The sequence below is a fragment of the Mesocricetus auratus genome, unplaced genomic scaffold (genome assembly GCF_017639785.1).
Source record: "Mesocricetus auratus isolate SY011 unplaced genomic scaffold, BCM_Maur_2.0 Super-Scaffold_100009, whole genome shotgun sequence".
Taxonomy (NCBI): domain Eukaryota; kingdom Metazoa; phylum Chordata; class Mammalia; order Rodentia; family Cricetidae; genus Mesocricetus; species Mesocricetus auratus.
The window spans coordinates 69,132,144-69,138,143 of NW_024429193.1; positions in this window are offsets into that span (position 1 = coordinate 69,132,144).

Genomic DNA, 6,000 nt, shown 5'->3' on the forward strand with positions numbered 1-6,000 from the left:
TGTTTAGGGGTTTTGTTTGGTTTTAAAGCTGAAGTCTCACTCTATTGCTCAGGCTGGTCTTGAATTTCTGGCTTTAGTGATCCTCCTGCTTCATTCAGACTCCTGAGTAACTGGGACAAGAAGCATTGAGTCTAACACTATTTAAAATTAACTTGCATGAAGATTTTAGCGCACTTACCAGTAGCACAGGCAGTAAGATCAACAATTAATAAATGGGACCTACTGAAACTGAGAAGCTTCTGTAAGGCAAAGGACACAGTCAGCAAGACAAAAAGGCAGCCCACAGAATGGGAAAAAATATTCACTAATCCCACATCGGACAGAGGGTTGATCTCCAAAATTTACAAAGAACTCAAGAAGCAAGTCTCCAAAACAGCAAAGGACCCTATTAAAAAGTGGGCTGCAGAACTAAATAGAGAGTTTTCAATAGAGGAGTCTAAAATGGCTGAGAGGCACTTGAGAAAGTGCTCAACATCCTTAGCCATCCGGGAAATGCAAATCAAAGCAACTCTGAGATACCATCTCACTCCTGTCAGAATGGCTAAAATCAAAAACACCAATGACAATTTATGCTGGAGAGGGTGTGGCGAAAGGGGACACTCCTCCATTGCTGGTGGGAGTGCCAACTGGTTCAGCCACTTTGGAAAGCAGTATGGAGATTCCTCAGAAAAATGGGAATAAACCTACCACAAGACCCAGCAACTGCACTCTTAGGCATATATCCAAAAGATGCCCATTCATATAACAAATGTCTGTTCCACTATGTTCATAGCAGCTTTATTTGTAATAGCCAGAACTTGGAAGCAACCTAGATGTCCCTCACCCGAAGAGTGGATAGAGAAAATGTGGTACATCTACACAATGGAGTACTATTCAGCAGAAAAAAATAATGGAATCATGAGATTCGCAGGCAAATGGATGACACTAGAAGAAACCATCCTGAGTGAGGTAACCCAGTCACAAAAAGAGAAACATGGCATGTACTCTCTCATATATGGATTTTAGACATAGATCTGGGGAGTGCCAGCCTACAATCCTATGGCCAGAGAGTCTGGGAAACAGAAACTACATTTAGTGGCTGGTTAAGTACTGAGCTGAACTCAAGAAAGCCAGTATCAGAGAGGGAGGACTGATGATCAAAGGGATTAAGACTGGGCTGGTTTAACCCCCAGAAACAGCTGACCAGACAAAGGTTAACTCTAGAATCCCAGGCATCAGCCTGGGAATCCAGCATGGGACTGATCAAGACCCCCTGAATCTGGGTGTCAGTGAGGAGGCCTAGGTAATCTATTGAGCCTTGGGCAGCAGATCAGTACCCATACCAAGTATACACACGGACTTTGGACTCCCATAGAACAATGTGAGGTGCACTCTCACCCTGAACTCTTGGGAAAGGGTCTAGGCCCTGCCCTATATGAAATGACAGACTATGGACACCCCCATGGAGGGCCTCACCCTCCCTGGGGGAATGAGGGGATAACGGGGGGGGGATGCGGGGAGGGCACGGGAGGAGGGGAGGGAAAGGGAGAGGGACCTCGTACTGACTTGTGAAGCAACCTTGTTTCTTATCTAAATTTAAAATGGAAAATAAAAAATATTAATAAAAAAAAAGATTACTGGAAATCTTGGTGATTACAGTGTCACCAAATCTGGATGGTCTGATTTTTTTTCCTAAAGGCATTAGCTGTCTAAATGAGGAGGGAAAGCTGAGATCTCGTCGGTGTCAAGAAAAGAAAATACATTTGCTAGATTTCATAGTAAAGACAACACAACTGTGGTGTGAAACTTTTAAATAATTGATTTCTAAGGCAAATGTAGTTACTAAACTAGAAATGATAATTAACATTATAATTTCCAGTGTGTAAGTGAGATTAGTGGGACCCTAGTAGAAGTGCTGTGCTGTACAGTAAAATTAGAAGGCCTTTGTTCCTCTGCTAAATTAACCTTTCTTTAATAGGTTGCCTGTCAGTAGGACTTTGTGTTTAATCTGTTTAAAGATGTATTTTGCTTATGTCATTTTAATTAGATGAGAAAAAACTAATACAGAAAGTAACACTTAGCAGTACCAAAGATCTGTTTCTAGTTTTCATGAGTCAAAACTGTAAAAGCTTGAAAGAAAAACCTAATTCTATGAACTAAGGTCCTGGAAAATGAGGTAAGACTAAACAGTAGAAACAAGTCTAGTCAGCTCCCTCCAGACCGTGACACAAACTCATTTGATCCTGCCTGTGGGTTTCTCTACACATGAATGAGAAGTAAGAAGAGAACTTTATTTCCCTTTATCTCAATTCTCCCTTAGCCATGATTAGCCAAGATTAACAAGGTGAGCAGAATAAGCAAACAGACGTGTATATTATATTAGTATTGTGCAGCTGCACATGCTGCATGTATGTGGACACAACTGCCTGTTACATTAGCTGCGTGACAGACAGAGGACAACTATGTGGAACCAGATCTCTGTGAGTTCAAGGCCAGCTTGGTTTACCGAGCGAGTTCCAGGACAGCCTCCAAAACAATACAGAGAAACCCTGTCTGGAAAAAACACTCAAGTGTTGGAATCACAGGCATGTGCCACCACAACTGCTCTAGTGAAATAATTGAATAAGTCATTGAATTTTGCATTTCTTCATCTATTAAATGTTTATACCAAGAGAATTAAGGTAAAGCTCTTAGCCTGGCAGACTATAGGCAATCAGTACATAATAAAAATAAACCAACTGTACAATAAATAAAGTATAACTTTTTAAATTTTGGGAAAAAATATGAAAACTATTTTTCTGGTGAATTAATTTGTATGTGTAATTTCTTATCTACTGGTGATTAGCATCTGTGATAGTCACATAAATTCTTTGGGTTACAGATCCTATTTATTTCTTAAATCAAAAGAGGTCATTTTTCTTTATTTTTCTGTTCCTTTTTCTTCTTCCATTCTCTCTCTCTCTCTCTCCCCCCCCCCCCTCTCTACTGCTGCTGCTGCTGTTAATTTTAGAAAGACTTGTTTGTTTTTGTTGAGACAGGATCTCACCGAGTGACCCTGACTGGCCTGGAACTCACTGTGTAGACCAGTCGCCCTTAAACTCACACTGAGTGCTAGGATTAAAGACATGTCCACCATGTTTGTTATTCTCGATAGTGGATTTCTCTTTGCTTATGAGTAGTCTACCAAGTAAGATGACTAAAACTAACCAACCCCAGCACACTGGAACCAGTTTCTGCTCTGCCTGCTCAGGCAACACTACTCTCTACTTCATCTCTGCAGTCTTTTGAAGGTGAAGGAGAGAAGACTACACAAAGTTCATACCAGAGCTAAAAAGAGTAGTGACTGGATCCCCTCCAACCCACCATCAACCCCATCACCCTAGCTAGACCCTTCGTGGACTCCATCACCGGCTCCTAGACTACAAAATTCTATTGATTTCCACCTCAGTGCATCCTTTTGTAGTGAATGCAGCTCTCAATCGTGTCCTGGTGATTTTTTAATCAATGAAAATCTTTCAGGGCCTACATGGGAACTCATGAAATCAAAAGTTTGGTCAGCATTGTTTTAGGTGAAAGTAGCAGCCGTCAAGCTGGAGAGATGGTTCAACAATTAAGAGCACTGACTGTTCTTCCAGAGGGCTCAATTCAATTCCCAGCACCCACAAGGCAGCCAACAACCAGTTCCAGAGGTATATGAAACACTATTCTGGCCTTCAAGGTCAACGCATGCACATAGTACACGGGCATACATACCTTGAGGCAAACACCCACAAACATAAGGTAAAAAAAATAAATCTTTAAAATTAAAAAAAGCAGCAGCAGCCAAACACCTTCCTTGCCTTCCACTCTGCACCCTCCCTCAACAAACAAACACTCTGTGGATTGTTAGCAGTCTGCTGGGATCTCTTTCTACCAGGCTGAGTGTAGCATGGAAACTAGAGAAAGTGCAGGTACTTTATTTACACAGCCTTCATTTCTATTTACAAAATGTCTTTGTGGCCTTTGCAAAGCTCTAATCCATTTACCCCCATTGTTGTACCTGTCAATCCAACTCTAACCATTAACCAATGAGCAGGAAGGTCTAAAGTCAGTTTCTGATGGAAGAAGTGGGAGGGACACCCATCAAACTGGTTTGACTGCCTCAAGCCTGATTGATTACCCTAGTTTTAACAAGAAAAAGAAAAGACTGACAAAATAACACCATTCTGGATTTCCCAAAACTGAAACTGAATTTGAGAGCCCTGAACAAGTTCCAATCAATATGCCTCACTCTCTAGAAATGTATATATTATATTTATTGTAGTGGGGGAGATGCATATGACAATATATGTGTACACGTCAGAAGATAACTGGTAAGTGCCCGTTCTGCCATGTGTCTAGGTCACCAGGCCTTTGCAGAGGCCTTTACCCAGTGAGTTAGCCTACTGGCCCAGTTTTTGTCTTTGTCTTTATGTTGTCGTTTGAGACAAGTTCAGCCTAGCCTTGAACTCACTGTGTAGTAGGAGAGGACCTTGAACTCCTGAGTGCTAGGATTACAGGTGTGACAAGGAAACTGTACTGGGTGGTTTTGTGTTTGACACAAGCTATAGAGCCATCAGAGGAAGGAGCCTCAGCTGAGGAAATGCCTCCTTGAGATCCAGCTGTAAGGCATGTTCTCATTTTGTGATCAATGGGGGAGGGTTCAGCCCATGGTAGGTGGTGTCATCCCTAGGCAGCTGGCTCTATTAGAAGGTGGGTTGAGCAGGCCAGGAGAAGCAAGGCAGTGAGCAAAGCAGCGGGTACCCTCCATGGCCTCTGCATCAGCTTCTGCCTCGGGATCCTGCCCTGTTTGAGCTCCTATCCTGACTCTCTTCAGTGATGAACAGCAACACTGAAGTGTAAGCCTAATAAACCCTTTCCCCCCGCAACTTGCCTTTTGGCCATGGTGTTTCATTGCAGCAATAGAAACCCTAATAAGACAGAAACTTTGTTTGATGCTGGGGATCAAACCCAGGACCTCATATACACCGTGGCTGGCACTCTACCAAGTGAGCTATAACCTCAGCATCTGCTCCCCCTTTTTGAACTGAACTACTGATACCTTTTAAATGGCACACTTCTTAATGTTGTGTGAATGCTGCATTGAGTGATTTATTTAACTTTTAACCTAGCAAAGTACCAGGTTTCCTTATTGTATTTTCATGCACTTTGTTTGGTTGATCCTTCCTTCCACCCATTCGTATCTCCTCCGTCTTTCGGCCCACTCTTAGTTGCACACACTTTTCATCATCTCAGGACTGCTCTGCTGGGGAATCATACTTCTGTACACTGTGCGAATATATGACACTATGATTGGCTTAATAAACAAGCTGACTGCTCAAACTGAAAGTAATGGGATGAGGAGTCACCAGCCAGATACAGAATGAGTCAGACCCGCCAATGGGATAGAGGTAAAAGCAGCATAGCAGAATGTAGATTAAGAGAAATGGATTAATTGAAGTTATACAAGTTAGGTAGTAACAAGCCTGAGCTATTAGCTGAGCATTTGTAATTAATAGTAAGCCTCTGAGTATTAATTGAGAATGCCTGCAGGACTGGGAAACTCTGCCTACAACTCTGTATACATAGCTTTAGAGGGGTGAATTGATCTTCCAAACTCCATAGATTCTACTGTACACGTTGGAATTAAAGAGTCGATAGTCCCCAGACTAACAGATTGTTCTGCCATGTTAACAATGAAGAAAATGAGGTAAATTAATGTAGTGAGACCTGAGAGCTATGAATCCCCCTCAGTTAAGTGCTAGTATTTAGTAAAAAAATAAATGAAGGAATATACTTAAATAAACATCTAGTCACTATTATTTACTTATTTGTTTGTTCATTCATTTACTTACTTATGTATGTATTATGGTTATTTAATGCAAGGGCTTGTATATCTAAAGCCAGGCTTAAAATGCTGATCCTCCTGTTTTCACCTGCCCAGTGCTATGATTATGTAAGTACACAACATTACATTTGACTATTAACTCAGGTCTTCATGTT